The 18478-nt window shown below is 44.2% G+C and overlaps 1 long non-coding RNA gene across 1 annotated transcript; it reads right to left on the reverse strand.

Annotated features, from left to right (window-relative positions):
• Positions 1-1171: 1171 nt before the first annotated feature.
• On the reverse strand, positions 1172-10012 carry LOC122458774. Its single transcript, XR_006279014.1, has 3 exons — positions 9941-10012; positions 7829-8941; positions 1172-2504 (listed from the first exon to the last, which is right to left on the reverse strand). It is a non-coding gene; the product is annotated as an uncharacterized LOC122458774 (long non-coding RNA).
• Between the last annotated feature and the right edge of the window lie 8466 nt (positions 10013-18478).

Below are 18478 nucleotides of genomic sequence, written 5' to 3' on the forward strand. Positions count from 1 at the left end.
AATTTGTTAGTCTCTAAGGTGCCACAAGTACTCCTTTTCTTTCTGGAAGACTGTTATGGTCTCCCAGGTTCAAGAAAGATTAATTCAAACTGGAAAAGGTGCAGAGAAGAGCTACTAGGATGATCAGAGGAATGGAAAACCTATGTAATGAGAGGTGACTCAAAGAGTTTGGCTTGTTTAGCCTAACCAAATAAAGACTGAGGGGAGATATGATTGCTCTCTATAAATACATCAGAGGGATAAATACCAGGGAGGGAGAGGAGTTATTTAAGTTAAGTGCCAATGTTGACACAAGAACAAATGTATATAAACTGTTCATCAACAAGTTTAGGCTTGAAATAGACAAAGGTTTTTAACCATCAGAGGAGTGAAGTTCTGGAGCAGCCTCCCAAGGAGAGCAATGGCTGCAAAAACTGGCTTCAAGACTGAGCCTGATAAATTTATGGACGGGATGGTGTGATGAAACTGCTGCAGTGGAATATAACTGACATGGGACTGCTAGTAGCAAATATCTCCAATGGCCGGTGATGGGACACGAGATGGGGAGAGCTCTGAGTTACTCCAGAGAGTTCTTTTTCAGGTGTCTGGCTAGTGGGTCTTGCCCACATGCTCAGGGTCTAACTGATCACTGTATTTGTGACCAGGAAGGAATTTTCCCCGGGTCAGATTAGCAGAGACTTGGGGTGGGAGGGGGAGGTGGTTTTCCTTCTTCTCCAAAAGGCACAAGTCACCTGCAAGTTTAAACTAGTGTAAATGGTGGATTCTCTGTAACTTGAAGACTTTAAATCATGATTTGAGGACTTCAGGAACTCAGTCAGAGGTTAGAGGTCTATTACAGGAGTGGGTGGGTGAGATTCTGTGGCCTGCCATGTGCAGGAAGTCAAACTAGATGATCATGATGGTTCTTTCTGGCCTTAAAGTCTATGGCACTCCTGCTGGGCTTGGCGTCCTATAGTGCAGGCAATGTACAAAATCATCATCATAAGATATCCTGTATCGTATTATGATCTTATTCCTGTATACTATATACTGCTTCATTTAGTCATGTCAGTACTGTATAGCAGCGGTTCTCAAACTATGGGGTGGGCCTCCCAAGGGAGGCCCGGGAAATGTGTCAAGGGATGCGGGAACTGTGTGGTCTCTTTTCTTTTTTTCTTTTTTTTTTTTTCAAAAAGAGCTCTGCTGGCAGCCCTGGTGGCTGGGGCTCATTCAGAAGGGCTGTGCACACCTGGGTAGTGGGGATAAAGGGGACAGCTGGAGCCCAGCCACCCCAGACTGACAGCTCTGGCTCTCCTTCTCTCCCCCCCAACCAATGCCTTAGCAGGCAGCCCAGATTCAGGCTCTCCTTCCCCTCCCCCCACCCCCATCCCTCACCAGGAGACAGCCCAGGTTCAGGCCGCAGAGCAGACAAAAACAAAAAAAAAAGAGAAATACTGTACTGCTCTGGGCTTCTGACCCTCAGGAGCACTGGGGCTCAGCCCCACAGCCCTGTTCCCACCTTCAGCCCCACAGGGGGCACCAGGCCTTGGGATTTCAGCTACAAGGGGAGTGCCAGTTTCGGCCTCCCTCCTTGCCCCGCTGAACCCCAAGCCCCGGAGCCCCCTGCGAGGCTGAAACCAGGAGTGGAGCTGTCGGACTGTTGCCCCGACCCCAGGGCTCCCTCCAGATCTAAAGTGTTGAGCCCCGGTGCTGCCCCGGGCAGAAGCCCCGAGGCTCCCCACCCCCCATTCAGAGTCAGAACCCCTGGCTCCTCCCCGCCCAAGTCCAAAGCCCTGACACACACCCCCTGTAAGTGCAGCCTCAACCCCTCCTGTGGCTGAAGCCCATAACCTCTTCTTCAGAGCTACGGAACATTTCAGAGTTACAGACAACCTCTATTCCCGAGGAGTCCATAACTCGGAGGTTCTACTGTTTGAACTTTCTAGCTTTTCACCCACTTTTAACTTTTAGGCACCCCTAGAACGCCAGCGCCCCATGGCACATGCCAAACTGGAAATCCAGCCCTGCATGTGACAGCATATGTTTGCAGTGATACAAAAACAGCATCTCCAGAACATAACGTGATTTATTCTGCCTCAAAGGCACACAGTACTTAAAGAAGTAGATTTAAAATAACAAATAGGTCTACATGCATACTCCTTTACTGAAGTTTGCCCTCTCTAGGCATTGTTTAGATGGGTCCGGTTTATTTCCCATCTGAGTTGTGAGAAGCAATCTACACTACTTGCAGCCTGGCCCCTCTGTCTTTTTTTGTGTTTAACCCAGTCGTTAGATTGTCAGCCTTTTCACTAACACATCCTTGGCAGCCTCTCTCTCAGCTCTCCCCCAAAGCTCCTCCTTTATTTAGGGTCTTTTAGGGGTTCCATCTCCTTTTGGTCCAAGGCTTAGTTTGGATGAAGCTAGTTAAGTTAATTTTTTCACCAGTTGTGGGCCCAGCCAATATTATCGTCACACTTTTGAGGTTGTGTATGGGAAGTTCACTTCTCTGTGTCATTGGTTTTACCCTTCCTGCTATAAGAAAAGGAGTACTTGTGGCACCTTAGAGACTAACAAATTTATTAGAGCATAAGCTTTCGTGAGCTACAGCTCACTTCATTGGATGCATTTGGTGGAAAAAACAGAGGAGAGATTTATATATACACACACACAGAGAACATGAAACAATGGGTTTATCATACACACTGTAAGGAGAGTGATCACTTAAGATAAGCCATCACCAGCAGCGGGGGGGGGGGGGGGGAAGGGGGGGAGGGGAAAGGAGGAAAACCTTTCATGGTGACAAGCAAGGTAGGCTAATTCCAGCAGTTAACAAGAATATCAGAGGAACAGTGGGGGGTGGGGTGGGAGGGAGAAATACCATGGGGAAATAGTTTTACTTCTTCTAGCCTTCTAGGGGCACAAAGCTCTAAAGATATAGAGCAGGTTGCACAGAGGAGCCAAGAGGCCAGTGAAGAAGCTTGGCAACATGTGACCTCCAGAAGAGGTAAGCGGAATGTCCGGGTTCCAGTAACACAGACACAGGTAACTAACCGCTTTCATGTTCTCTCCACAGGTACCATTGCGGAGAGTGGACCAGATGATATGTCTGGGGGGAGAAAGCAGAAGGAGACCCCGCTGGTTGGGAGGCATGAGATGCGATGTCCTGAGGTTGGGGGTTCCACGACCACCACTCCCAAGAGGAGAAGGCGGGTGGTGGTGGTCGGGGACTCTCTCCTCCGGGGGACTGAGTCATCTATCTGCCGCCCTGACCGGGAAAACCGAGAAGTCTGCTGCTTGCCAGGGGCTAAGATTCGTGATGTGACGGAGAGACTGCCGAGACTCATCAAGCCCTCGGATCGCTACCCCTTCCTGCTTCTCCACGTGGGCACCAATGATACTGCCAAGAATGACCTTGAGCGGATCACTGCGGACTACGTGGCTCTGGGAAGAAGGATAAAGGAGTTGGAGGCGCAAGTGGTGTTCTCGTCCATCCTCCCCGTGGAAGGAAAAGGCCTGGGTAGGGACCGTCGAATCGTGGAGGTCAACGAATGGCTACGCAGGTGGTGTCGGAGAGAAGGCTTTGGATTCTTTGACCATGGGATGGTGTTCCATGAAGGAGGAGTGCTGGGCAGAGACGGGCTCCATCTTACGAAGAGAGGGAAGAACATCTTTGCCAGCAGGCTGGCTAACCTAGTGAGGAGGGCTTTAAACTAGGTTCACCGGGGGAAGGAGACCAAAGCCCTGAGGTAAGTGGGAAAGCGGGATACCAGGAGGAAGCACAGGCAGGAATGTCTGAGAGGGGAGGGCTCCTGCCTCATACTGGGAATGAGGGGCGATCAACAGGTTATCTCAAGTGCTTATATACAAATGCACAAAGCCTTGGAAACAAGCAGGGAGAACTGGAGGTCCTGGTGATGTCAAGGAATTATGACGTGATTGGAATAACAGAGACTTGGTGGGATAACTCACATGACTGGAGTACAGTCATGGATGGTTATAAACTGTTCAGGAAGGACAGGCAGGGCAGAAAAGGTGGGGGAGTAGCACTGTATGTAAGGGAGCAGTATGACTGCTCAGAGCTCCGGTACGAAACTGTGGAAAAACCTGAGTGTCTCTGGATTAAGTTTAGAAGTGTGTGCAACAAGAGTGATGTCATGGTGGGAGTCTGCTATAGACCACCGGACCAGGGGGATGAGGTGGATGAGGCTTTCTTCCGGCAACTCACGGAAGCTACTAGATCGCATGCCCTGATTCTCATGGGTGACTTTAATTTTCCTGATATCTGCTGGGAGAGCAATACAGCGGTGCATAGACAATCCAGGAAGTTTTTGGAAAGCGTAGGGGACAATTTCCTGGTGCAAGTGCTAGGGGAGCCAACTAGGGGGAGCGCTTTTCTTGACCTGCTGCTCACAAACCGGGTAGAATTAGTGGGGGAAGCAAAAGTGGATGGGAATCTGGGAGGCAGTGACCATGAGTTGGTTGAGTTCAGGATCCTGACGCAGGGAAGAAAGGTAAGCAGCAGGATACGGACCCTGGACTTCAGGAAAGCAGACTTTGACTCCGTCAGGGAACAGATGGCCAGGATCCCCTGGGGGACTAACATGAAAGGGAAGGGAGTCCAGGAGAGCTGGCTGTATTTCAAGGAATCCCTGTTGAGGTTACAGGGACAAACCATCCCGATGAGTCGAAAGAATAGTAAATATGGCAGGCGACCAGCTTGGCTTAATGGTGAAATCCTAGCGGATCTTAAACATAAAAAAGAAGCTTACAAGAAGTGGAAGGTTGGACATATGACCAGGGAAGAGTATAAAAATATTGCTCGGGCATGTAGGAAAGATATCAGGAGGGCCAAATCGCACCTGGAGCTGCAGCTAGCAAGAGATGTCAAGAGTAACAAGAAGGGTTTCTTCAGGTATGTTGGCAACAAGAAGAAAGCCAAGGAAAGTGTGGGCCCCTTACTGAATGAGGGAGGCAAGCTAGTGACAGAGGATGTGGAAAAAGCTAATGTACTCAATGCTTTTTTTGCCTCTGTTTTCACTAACAAGGTCAGCTCCCAGACAGCTGTGCTGGGCAACACAAAATGGGGAAGAGATGGCCAGCCCTCTGTAGAGATAGAGGTGGTTAGGGACTATTTAGAAAAGCTGGACGTGCACAAGTCCATGGGGCCGGACGAATTGCATCCGAGAGTGCTGAAGGAATTGGCGGCTGTGATTGCAGAGCCCTTGGCCATTATCTTTGAAAACTCGTGGCGAACGGGGGAAGTCCCGGATGACTGGAAAAAGGCTAATGTAGTGCCCATCTTTAAAAAAGGGAAGAAGGAGGATCCTGGGAACTACAGGCCGGTCAGCCTCACCTCAGTCCCTGGAAAAATCATGGAGCAGGTCCTCAAAGAATCAATCCTGAAGCACTTAGAGGAGAGGAAAGTGATCAGGAACAGTCAGCATGGATTCACCAAGGGAAGGTCATGCCTGACTAATCTAATCGCCTTTTATGATGAGATTACTGGTTCTGTGGATGAAGGGAAAGCAGTGGATGTATTGTTTCTTGACTTTAGCAAAGCTTTTGACACGGTCTCCCACAGCATTCTTGTCAGCAAGTTAAGGAAGTATGGGCTGGATGAATGCACTATAAGGTGGGTAGAAAGCTGGCTAGATTGTCGGGCTCAACGGGTAGTGATCAATGGCTCCATGTCTAGTTGGCAGCCGGTGTCAAGTGGAGTGCCCCAGGGGTCGGTCCTGGGGCCCGTTTTGTTCAATATCTTCATAAATGATCTGGAGGATGGTGTGGATTGCACTCTCAGCAAATTTGCGGATGATACTAAACTGGGAGGAGTGGTAGATACGCTGGAGGGGAGGGATAGGATACAGAAGGACCTAGACAAATTGGAGGATTGGGCCAAAAGAAATCTAATGAGGTTCAATAAGGATAAGTGCAGGGTCCTGCACTTAGGATGGAAGAATCCAATGCACCGCTACAGACTAGGGACCGAATGGCTCGGCAGCAGTTCTGCGGAAAAGGACCTAGGGGTGACAGTGGACGAGAAGCTGGATATGAGTCAGCAGTGTGCCCTTGTTGCCAAGAAGGCCAATGGCATTTTGGGATGTATAAGTAGGGGCATAGCGAGCAGATCGAGGGACGTGATCGTTCCCCTCTATTCGACACTGGTGAGGCCTCATCTGGAGTACTGTGTCCAGTTTTGGGCCCCACACTACAGGAAGGATGTGGATAAATTGGAAAGAGTACAACGAAGGGCAACGAAAATGATTAGGGGTCTAGAGCACATGACTTATGAGGAGAGGCTGAGGGAGCTGGGATTGTTTAGTCTGCAGAAGAGAAGAATGAGGGGGGATTTGATAGCTGCTTTCAACTACCTGAAAGGGGGTTTCAAAGAGGATGGCTCTAGACTGTTCTCAATGGTAGCAGATGACAGAACGAGGAGTAATGGTCTCAAGTTGCAATGGGGGAGGTTTAGATTGGATATTAGGAAAAACTTTTCACTAAGAGGGTGGTGAAACACTGGAATGCGTTACCTAGGGAGGTGGTAGAATCTCCTTCCTTAGAGGTTTTTAAGGTCAGGCTTGACAAAGCCCTGGCTGGGATGATTTAACTGGGACTTGGTCCTGCTTTGAGCAGGGGGTTGGACTAGATGACCTTCTGGGGTCCCTTCCAACCCTGATATTCTATGATTCTATGATTCTATGATACTTTGTGTAATGACTCATCCATTCCCAGTCTCTATTCAAGCCTAAGTTAATTGTATCCAGTTTGCAAATTAATTCCAATTCAGCAGTCTCTCGTTGGAGTCTGTTTTTGAAGCTTTTTGTTGAAGTATAGCCACTCTTAGGTCTGTGATCGAGTGACCAGAGAGATTGAAGTGTTCTCCAACTGGTTTTTGAATGTTATAATTCTTGATGTCTGATTTGTGTCCATTCATTCTTTTACGTAGAGACTGTCCAGTTTGGCCAATGTACATGGCAGAGGGGCATTGCTGGCACATGATGGCATATATCACATTGGTAGATGCGCAGGTGAACGAGCCTCTGATAGTGTGGCTGATGTGATTAGGCCCTATGATGGTGTCCCCTGAATAGATATGTGGACAGAGTTGGCAACGGGCTTTGTTGCAAGGATAGGTTCCTGGGTTAGTGGTTCTGTTGTGTGGTGTGTGGTTGCTGGTGAGTATTTGCTTCAGATTGGGGGGCTGTCTGTAAGCAAGGACTGGTCTGTCTCCCAAGATCTGTGAGAGTGATGGGTCGTCCTTCAGGATGGGTTGTAGATCCTTGATGATGCGTTGGAGAGGTTTTAGTTGGGGGCTGAAGGTGATGGCTAGTGGCGTTCTGTTGTTTTCTTTGTTGGGCCTGTCCTGTAGTAGGTGACTTCTGGGTACTCTTCTGGCTCTGTCAATCTGTTTCTTCACTTCAGCAGGTGGGTATTGTAGTTGTAGGAATGCATGATAGAGATCTTGTAGGTGTTTGTCTCTGTTTCCCCATGGTATTTCTCCCTCCCACCCCACCCCCCACTGTTCCTCTGATATTCTTGTTAACTGCTGGAATTAGCCTACCTTGCTTGTCACCATGAAAGGTTTTCCTCCTTTCCCCCCCCTGCTGCTGGTGATGGCTTATCTTAAGTGATCACTCTCCTTACAGTGTGTATGATAAACCCATTGTTTCATGTTCTCTGTGTGTGTGTATATATAAATCTCTCCTCTGTTTTTCCACCAAATGCATCCGATGAAGTGAGCTGTAGCTCACGAAAGCTTATGCTCTAATAAATTTGTTAGTCTCTAAGGTGCCACAAGTACTCCTTTTCTTTTTGCGAATACAGACTAACACGGCTGCTACTCTGAAACCTTCCTGCTATGTTCTATAACAAGATTTTTACAGCCCCCTTTGATTAAGCTCTGTGCATTCAAACAGGCAGCATATGAATTTGAACAGGGAAACCTAATCACACATAATATTCATAAAAGATACTACAGACATTGTCCCAATTTGTCATACTACATATCAAGGCCTTGTCCCAGATCTGGAAAACTCAGTCTCTTTTCTGGGGGGTAAATTCTGCAGTACAGTCAGAGCTGGGCCACCCAAGCTGGCTGCTAGCAACCACCCAGTCTGTTCATCTCCCAGCCATTCATTCGGGCAATGATGGAACTGAGCCAAATAAGCCTCCCAGGGAGTTTTCTCTTCAGAGATATTGGGCTTTAATATTATTAAGCTGGGATGATTGAACCTTCCCCCCTGGGACTCTGCAGGTTACAAACAGGGTAGAAAACTATTGTAAATGCCCAGTCTTACCCAAGTCCTTCAGCTGGCCAAATTCCTCATCCACACAGCTGCCTTCCACTGTGGTCTATGATGCTTTGATTTCCTTCTCAATGGACCTTTAAGTCCTTGCTGCAGCTCATCTCTGTTAGTGAATTCCAAGTTGGCCACAGCTTGCCTGGTCTCCCCTATTTCCCAGAAAACCTTCAAGTCCATGACAGGCAGACTGATGGTCACCTCATTGATCCTTCTTGCCATGCCAGAATGGGAGTTTTATAGCTGGGTTTCCTAATCTGCCAAGTCACTTTGGAGCTGCTGCCCCTGCAAAGGTTTTATCTCTGTCTGCATGTCATCTCTGTCCTTCCTGGGAAGCTGCCAGAAGTTGCTTTAATAGGTTTTGCGAAGCCTCCATTTCATGTTTTAGGTCTTGTTTTAATTTCTTTTTTCCATCTTTGAGTTTTGTGAGATGTTCAATTATTTGAACTCTTGTCAACAGTAATACCAGCTCACAATTTCTCTCTTTTGAAACTGGATCCCACTTCCTCACACCAGTGTTGCACTTTGTCACAAGTGGTCAGCTACTGTTCTGGATCTTGTTGACTTGTTTCCACTAAGGAGAGAAATGGATTATGTGAGTCAGGTATTTATTTGGTTCAATCGTGTTTATTTACAAAGAACGTACACAATGTGCTGTTTCCCTATGTTGGATCATATTAAAGAAGTTCTGTATTAAAATCACAAATGAGTTTGATTCCCCATAGTTTGAATTCCAGGGTATTACTAATTAAGAGGTCTTTTGCTTTTTGGTACTGTTTCTCTCCCTCTATGTGTGAAACTTGCAAGCTGCTAATTGTGGTAGTACATTCTAAGACAGAGTCTGTTCTCAAAGCAATTCTTTGTAAACAACAACTGCTCACACAAAGAGAGACTCAAAGCAATACTCTGTAACAGAAACAGCACCCAGATACTCCCCGCCCTTTTGTTTTATTTATCTCGCTTTGTTAACAATTGTGATTAACATAGAGATAGAGGATATATTTGGATGGATGCTTGGTGTGGATAATAACTGAATGATCAGAGAGGTGCCAGCCTAAGAATCCAGTGTCCATCGGCTGAAGAAGGCGTCAAGTGGAAATAACCAGAGGACCCCCAGAGGGCAGACTGGAATTCACCCAATAGCCTCAAGAATGGGAGAACCAAAGAACAAGATAACATCTGGCAGCATGGAGCCGTCAGGAATGTGCCATCTGCTGATTGATTCAGGAACAACATGATGAAGCAATTCCCATAGCCTGGCATAGGAAGAAATTCCTATACAAATGGACTCTAGAAAGTGAGAACTTTGGGGTCTGATTCTGCAAACCAACTTCCAGGAGCATGAGATGAGCATCTTGCAAGGCCCTGCTCCCTCCTCATGTCCAGGCCACCTGGCCAGTGGCTTGGCATGAGCAACTCTAAGGCTGGTAACTATGATAACAACCTTGCAGAACCTCTGTGTGTGTGTGTGTGTGTGTGTGTGTGTGTGTGTGTGTGTGTGTGTGTGTGTGTGTGTGTGTGAATAAATATGAGATTGAATGGAATGTTATAGCTATAACTAACTGCTTACTATGATTCTTTCTGTATTCACAATAAATGTGATATTTTGCCTTTTCCCCTTTAATAAGATCCTGCTGGTTTTTATTTAATTGGTATAACACCTGAACACAGTAGGAACAAACAACAGGGGGCAGTTTCCTTGCTCAGAAATCCAATGCTACTTTTCCAGCCACCAGAGGTCATAGAATTGTATTATTTCTTTGTGACTCTGTGTTTTGTAGCATTTATGCTGCTTTCATTTATTTTGATAAAGATCTAAACAAATTGGTATTGTCCTCAGTGTAAGTGTCCTTGCCATACACCTCAAGAGTGCTCTCACATTATTGAGCTCTGTGTTCTCTATCCCTGTAGCCTGAATTGGGACAGGTTTCAGAGTAGCAGCTGTGTTAGTTTGTATTCGCAAAAAAGAAAAGGAGTACTTGTGGCACCTTAGAGATTAACAAATTTATTTGAGCATAAGCTTTCGTGAGCTACAGCTCACTTCATCGGATGCATCGATGAAGTGAGCTGTAGCTCACAAAAGCTTATGCTCAAATAAATGTGTTAGTCTCTAAGGTGCCACAAGTACTCCTTTTCTTTTTTGTGAATTGGGACAAGAACCTAAATTATCTTCTGATCAGATCAGTGGTGAGCCATAGTAAAACTAGCCCATAAATTCAGGTCAACAGGCTAGTGTCACTAGAGATGGAATATTTTCCACTGTCATTACCAGTTTGATCAATTTAATATCCAGGCATATTTTGAGACTGAGCAATAGTAATGCTGCTCTGACTACACTGTGAAATGTGAGACATTTTGCATCCATACCAAGCTTGTCCACTGCAGCATCATGTACATAGTGCGTCCTGTGCCTCTTCCAATCTTGGGTGTTGGATTTTACTGTTCATGTAGTTCTGTGAGTATTACATTAACATATGCACTAGCACTCATCTTAAACATAAACTGGTGAGGTTTCTCCCAGTGGGACAATCTGGGGATGCTTGAGCTGCCTAGGGACTGTGACTGGAATCACTGCTGCTACTAGCTTGTCATGAGTGACTGTTTTAACATAAAACACAATCTGTGCTGTACTCTGGCTGTTCATTTCTTTCCCATGGATCCTTCTGGCTGTGCAAAGTTTTGCATGATTGTACCATATCATGTGTTCTGTTCTCTCTTCTGCTTTATGGAACTCGAGATCATCTCCTTGCTTTATCAGCTTCTCATGGACTTTTGGCAAACTTGTGCCAAACACTGTTGTAGCCAATGATTTTAGTTTATTGTGTGATGTTATAATTAACTAACATTACATCACATATAATCATTGTATGTTCAATGGGGTTAAATTGTAGGCTTCTAGAAATATAAGACTGATTAGAAGTTAGAAGGGATAATTATGTATTAGGTATCTAAGTAAGTAAGGTTGAAATGCAAGGTTTACAGGCTGAGGTCTGTAAGATTTTAGCTTAGCTATACTCAGCAATAGGCTTAAGAAATGCTTGACATAAGTTAGTGACCAAAGAATGACCCTAGGCCACAAGATTATAGGAAAAGATGTACCAATGTGTGATACTGCAAAAAATTAGTAGGAAAAGACATTTTTTGTGTACAAGATACCCAGTAGTAACATTTTGCTAACACATGCCTCAACCGCAGGGTACATTATGTGAATAATGCAAACGGGGTATAGTCAGAATCACATTATAAAAAGAGGATGCCCAGATTAGGAAAATTGAGCTCCTTATGGGAAACTCCCGCAGGAACCATCCCTCTACTGATGATCAATCCATGAGAGACCCATCAGACCCTAACATTATCTAGGAGGATGTGAGTATAACCATATTTGTAACTTGTGCATAGGTCTGTATAGAATTTCTATATGCTTGGGTAATCAACTTTAATTGTAACTTTAATGAAACTTGTAAGATAGACTAAACCTAATACTTGTAAATGTGTGTGAGGTCATGACTCTTGGTCTTTGTGTTCCTAGACACTCTAAATTTGAAGCAAGTAGCAGAGGTGATTTTCTCTCTGTTACGTTTGAAACTATAGTCACTCTAGAGCCGAACCCACGATGGTGTAATACCACATTTACAAAATTCACTTTAAATAAAATAAAAGGCTAAGGGGAAGTATCCTCTTATTCATACTGCAAGTATTGAAAATAATTAAGATGTCTTATTGATGAGTAATATTTAATATCACAGAGTGGTACCAAATAAATAAATAGCAGTTGTGTGTAAGGGACCCAGCACTCGTGTATGGGTAGAAACCCTATCAGGCATGGCAGAGTGAATCTGATGGTTCACCATCATTGAGCTGAGTTGCTGCTCTGATCTCACTGGGAGATCGCTGAGTGATGTTCGGTCACTGAGTTGATGACATTCGTTGTGAATTCTCACTTAACAGAGTGGGCCCCATGAAGGCTGCCATCTTCCACTTCTGCTCCAGGAATACAAACAGACCAGGAGTTCTCATATTGCAAAAGCCCCTCTACGTGCCCTTGACACAGCAAGACACCAGCACTGGCTTGACTGCATGCAAAACCTTGATTTTACACATTCAAGTTGTCAAGCCTGCACACTACTGGGGCCAACCTCAATAGCCTCCAAACTGGTGAAGAACACAAAAGGACCACTTGAAAAATACACAAGAAGAGAAGTGTGTCAACAACTCTACCAAACACTTGCATCAATCCTCAAGGAGAATCTTCCACTGTCAGTATTTAGGAAGTAAAAGAAGGACTTGCCGCAATGAAAAAAGGGAAGGCTGCAGGCCCTGATGGTATTCTGGTACGCACCTCCACCACCTTGGCCCTAAATGACTCCAATGGCTAACAGCATTGCACTCTGCTACCTTAAGGACAGTACGGATCCCTAAAATATGGCGTAAGGCAATGGTAATTGCCATTCCAAAGCCTGGAAAGCCAGCTGATGAAGTGGGAACTATAGGCCAATTTCTCTACTATGTACGACCTATAAACTTCTTGAAAGTATCATCTTCAAAAGAATATCCCCTTTTTCTGAGCCAATTATCCCTGTTGAACAGGCAGGCTTCTGGCCTAAATGTAGTTGTTGTGACCAAGTTCTGGCACTCACAACTCACATTGAGGCTGGTTATCAAAAAAAAAAAAAAAAAAAAAAAGTGAAGTATTTGTTGACCTGTCATCTGCGTATGATATTGAATGGATTAAGAACCTGATGCTTAAACTTGCTAATATTATACCTTGCTACCAAACACTTTGCCTGCTCTGAACCATGCCGAGTAACAGACACCTACAAGTGTACCTGGGTAATAAGACCAGCTCACCCCATATCATAAACAATGGGCTACCACAAGGCTCTGTACTTGCGCCAACCCTCTTGAATATTTACATAAGTGATGTGTCTCCAGCTAAATCACAAAAATGTGGCTATGCAGATGATCTTGTCATGACAATCCAAGGAAACCTCCAAGACATTGAGAAAGCATTAACTGAGGACCTCCAAAATATAGAACAATATTTACAGAAATGGAGGCTCAAACCAAACCCTGGAAAAACAATAGTAAGCGCATTTCATCTTGATAATAGGAGTGCCAAAACCACACTGAAAGTAGCTTTCTGTGGTAAAAATGTGCAACACGATTACTCTCCAACATATCTCGGAGTGAAACTCAACTGCACCTTCACCTTCCATGACCATCTTGAGAGATAGCTGCAAAGGTAAAAACAAGAGCCAACATAATCCCCAGAAACTAGCAGGTATAATGTGGGGTGCATCAGTATCAGTGCTGCGAACATCTGCAATAGCATTTGTATATTCAGTAGCTGAATATTGTGCACCGTTATGGAGCAGATGCAGCTACACATGACTTGTGGATACCCAGCTGAATTCAGTGATGTGGTGCATCACGGGAACCCTTGAGTCGATGCCAACACCTGGCTACCTGTCCTGTCTAACATTGCTCCCCCGCCAATACACCGAACTGCTGCAACATTCCGCAAAGCTCAGCAAATCCAGGAAAACAGATGTCTTCCTATTCACCAAGACCTTGACAATGCTCACTCTCCCCCCCACAACGTCTTAAATCCCACACGCTTTTCTGGGAACATTCGTTTAGCCCCATACAATCAGGCTATGATCAGAAGGAGGCTTGGAAAGACTTAAATAATTAAGCATCTTGTTTCAGATCCCACAGAGAAAGTTCCTGGGTATGACCTTCCACAGTCATCTTGTGGAACTCTGAACCGAATTTGAACCAACCATGGTAGATGCGGATATCTAATGCACAAATGGAAAAATCAAGGACTCCCTGGTGTGCGAGTGTGGTTCCCATCGAAGATATCACTACCTACTGCCCAATTTATAAATATGAAGGAGGCGTCAATGCAATAAATTCTGCTACTCCTGATGTAGCCATTTGGCTCAATCACCTTCAGGTGAAATTGTAGTTGCTGCTCTATACCAGCCATACGAAAGAAAAAGACCATCATTAATAAACTCCAAGCTTTATTAATAAGCTCCCCAAACTTTGGACTCCTCTGAACTGCACCACAGATGGAGCATTGAGAAAAACTTTGTGGGGTTACCTTGGTCACTGCCCCTGCTCTCATTGTACTCCAGCTGTTAACAGCTGAGGGGGAAGGAAGCACCATAAATACTTCTCAGCAGAGGTTATAGAATATTTATTTAAGTTAGGAAGCAATTAAGGGAGGGACACCTTCCTAATAGGGAACTCTTAAGAGAGTCATTGAACAAGGTCAGGTGCTAAGTCAGGCATTCACCCTCATAGACCCACAGACACCCCTCGAGACCGTTTTGCAGGACTACATTGAAACCTATGATGGAGGGTCAGCAAAAATGGTGAATAATCAGACCCTCATAGATCACCCACATCCATGGAACTTAAGATGTTCCATTTTTTATAAAGAAAAATTAAAGAGAACCTCAGGAGGTGAAGGGACTAGCAATGAATTCTGCATATATTGTAGGTAATACTTTAGAGAGAAAATTGAGAAGGAAAATTGAGCAGTTGGATCAGGCACAACAAGCCTTATCCCAGGAAAAAGGGATTAGTGAAGTTAAGAGAGCATCTTATTCAGACACTGGAAATGAATTCAGTTCTTATTTATCAGAGAAATGGTCTTGCAAAAGAACTGACTTGTTGCAAGCAGCAATTACAAAGAGCTGATTGTGAAATTATAATGTGGCGAGCTCAAGCAATAATGGGTTGGAAACATTTATTTGGGCAAGAAATGAATATAGCAGAATTAGTTCAGAGAATTTGGGTGTTAGAACAAACCTGTAATATTATAGAAAACATGTATCATTAGGTAATAAATACAGAAGATAAGATTTCATAGGAAATCCAAGCAGTTCCAAATATAGACAGTAAGAAAGATGTATGTACAGAGATCCAATTGTCACCTGTATATGTTGCTCATATAATACCAGATAAGCCCACTTCCCATATCCCAGTAGCCATGGTGGTACCTGGGGAAAAAAAGCCAGTGTTAGGACATAGACCCTCACCCCCATTTACCTGGTTGATAGCTAAGAGCAGACAGGAAGACAGAACGAACACACTGGAAAGTTAAGAAAAGAGGAAGTGTCAAACAGACACTTCAGGAGGAGTGAAAGGGGGATTTGAAGAGGTTGTCAGTAGTGAAGAAAGGGAAAGTCTGTTACAAAAAATTTGCCATAAAAGGAAAAGTCAGGACATGCTTAAATTTCATTCACAATTGTGTTGCTTATTATAAGAAACCTCAGGAACTATAGAACTTGCTGTAGGTGCATGCAAGAAGGCAATCTTAAGTATTGATGCCTCCCATGAAAGACAAAAGTCTCTGCAATTTGTGACCCCCAACAAATGAGTCTAATACCTTTAAACCAATTGAGCCAGAAGCAATAATGAAAAGAACAAGTAGCATACTTCATTCTGATTGCCATATGCCCACTTTACACCAAAAGGTTTGGTCAAAAACAAAATCCTCCCAGGAAAACCTGCCAATGCCAGATCTTCACAAGGTGCAGGCACCTACCCCAACCAAGAAAAAGTATAAAAGGTTTGAAAAAAACTCCACATCTAAATCATCCATTGTAGAAGCTGCCCAAACATGGAAGGAACCGGTTCCATTGAAAAAAGAGGAAAAGAAAATCCCCCAATATAACTTAAAGGAGGAAAGAGAATCAGCTTCCAAATTGGAATCTTCAAGATTAAGTAGTCATGTCTCCCCAATAGCAGGGGTAACAAATGTAAAAATGCTAAATGCCATTGCAAAGATGGTAGAGCCAATGAAAAAAGGAGAATCAGTTGCTGCACAGTTAGAAACAGTCGTAAAATGATTTCAATTAAATAAAGAGGACTTGGTTAGGATTTTACCGTTAACTGTAGACAGGGCTTTATGGAGTACATTGCCACCAGAATTTTGAGAAGGGGAAAGATCATTTAAGAACACTGTACATCTATTAGAATGAAATATGCACCTGGGATAGTCAGGGGTCATCCTGGCAGCTAATATGAGACAATGGGAGGGAGAATCCCCATATGAGTTTCATAACAGATTATGTGCATCTTAGAAATCTAATAAAATGCCTGGAAAAGAAAGAGATCCCCCAATATATTAATTTACTAGTTAATAATTCTTTACCAGCAGTCTGAAGGAAGGTTATGATTAAGCCTAAGATTTTGTCATGGTGATTTTTAGTAAAAGTCATGGACAAGCAATAAACAAAAATTCACGGAAGCCCGTGACCTGGCCGTGACTTTTACTAAAAATAATTGTGACAAAATGGGGAGTCCAGCACCCACACTGCTGCCACTCACAGCGGCTGGCAGCTGCAGGGTCGCCCCACTGCCCGTGACAGCTGGGAGCTGTGCAAAGGCTTGCAGCTCTGGGACTGGTTACTGGGAGCTCCAGGGCTGGCCGCAGCACACCCATGCTGCCTGCCACTGCTGAAAGCTGTGGAGATCCCTGCCACAGCTCAGAGCTCCGGGGCTGGGTGCTGTGGGGGACTGCTGCCACCTATGACAGCTGAGAGCTATGGGACCCCAGCTGGCTGACAGCTCCAGCCATAGCCACAGGGCTGAAGCAGAAAAAGTCACGGAGGTCTGTGGAAGTCACAGATTCGATGACCTCCATCACATAATTGTGGCCTTAGTTATGATGCAGGTACACCCCAGAAGTACCCTTCCAGAAGTTCTGGACTTTTTGCCTAATGCTTATAGTTACAAGAAACCCAACAGAAAAGGTCCAAGAAAACTCATCATCCCATAGCAACTGTTCAAGGAGATGCAGGTAAACCAATAGTTAAAGTAAAAAGCCGCAGAGTACAGCACAAGGCCAACAAGCTAACTCAAGAGGGTTGGGTAATAATAGAAATTGATCAGATCCAAGGGGAGCCATACGACAACGTCCCAAAATCCACAATACAGTAAAAGCTTTGTTATCTGGCATGTTGGTGGAATAGGGGGGTGCCAGTTAATCAAAAATTCCGGTTAACTAAGAGTTATACTTACCAATGGAAGACCAATTTTCAAAGAGTTAAAATACAATAAAATGAATAAAGTATAAAATAGTATACAGGTACTCACCAATCCAGTAGTAGTACTGCACTGCAGAGTGGTTGGTTTCTTGGAGCACTTAGGTGTTTACAGGTAAAATTTTCTATACAGTAGGTTATTTTATGACACTACATATCACTATGGGCAGCGCATGGCATACAGCCAGATCACTAAAAATACACTTAACACTAAAACTATACTGAACATAATTTAATCTTTCTTTGATGATTCAGAAGGCACTTCAGGATCTTGCAGTGCCTAAGGGTCATCATTATCAACATCAATTATCATAGTAGATGTAGACAGTGTAGGGGATTGGGCTGAATTTATAATGACCCTATGATATGCCCTGGAAGCTGCTTTTTTAAATAAATCCCTGATATCGGCTTGCTTACTTGTCTTCTGCCTTGAGTGTAGAATGTGCAATTGCATAACCTCCTGGGCAGTATACTAGTCCCAGTTAATAGATTGAAGATTTGTATTGGGAGATATTAGAAATGACAGTTGTGACGCATGGATAGAAAGGGTTAAACATCCTGCAAAATAAATAACTCTCAAAAGACACATGGGGAGATAATGTTTGAGTTTTTGTGTATTTACATATGTATGAGTGGGGTGGACAATGTAATCAACAGTTCCTGTCTATGCTGTATTCTGATAATACAGAAGTCAAAAGAACATCCTATCATTTAAATGAATTGTAAACATGGGATATCTCGGTATTCATCTCTCTTTGAAATGTACTGTGAATGGTAGAGGAATAAGCAAATGGCCTTATGTTAATTTGTATAGCTAAGTACTGGTGATGGACCTCCTTCAAAGTCATCCTAATTACTTTTTGTTCCCCGAGGAAATCCCAACTTGTCAAAGAGGACATGAAATTGTATAAACGATCCTGGGGTCCTGATTCTGTTATCTCGGATCTTAGACTTTATCAGGGGAAGTTTGAGTCACAAGACTGAGGTCCCAGTTATGCTGGTATGCCCTGATAATGAGATTTGAACATTGGACTATGACCTATGAAATGAATTCTTAAGGAACTCTTTGCAGGTACAAAGCTCACCATCTCTGCTATGAATCTGAACCTCAATGAATTGAACTCATGTCTGTATGTA

The sequence above is a fragment of the Dermochelys coriacea genome, chromosome 2 (assembly GCF_009764565.3).
Source record: "Dermochelys coriacea isolate rDerCor1 chromosome 2, rDerCor1.pri.v4, whole genome shotgun sequence".
Lineage (NCBI taxonomy): Eukaryota > Metazoa > Chordata > Testudines > Dermochelyidae > Dermochelys > Dermochelys coriacea.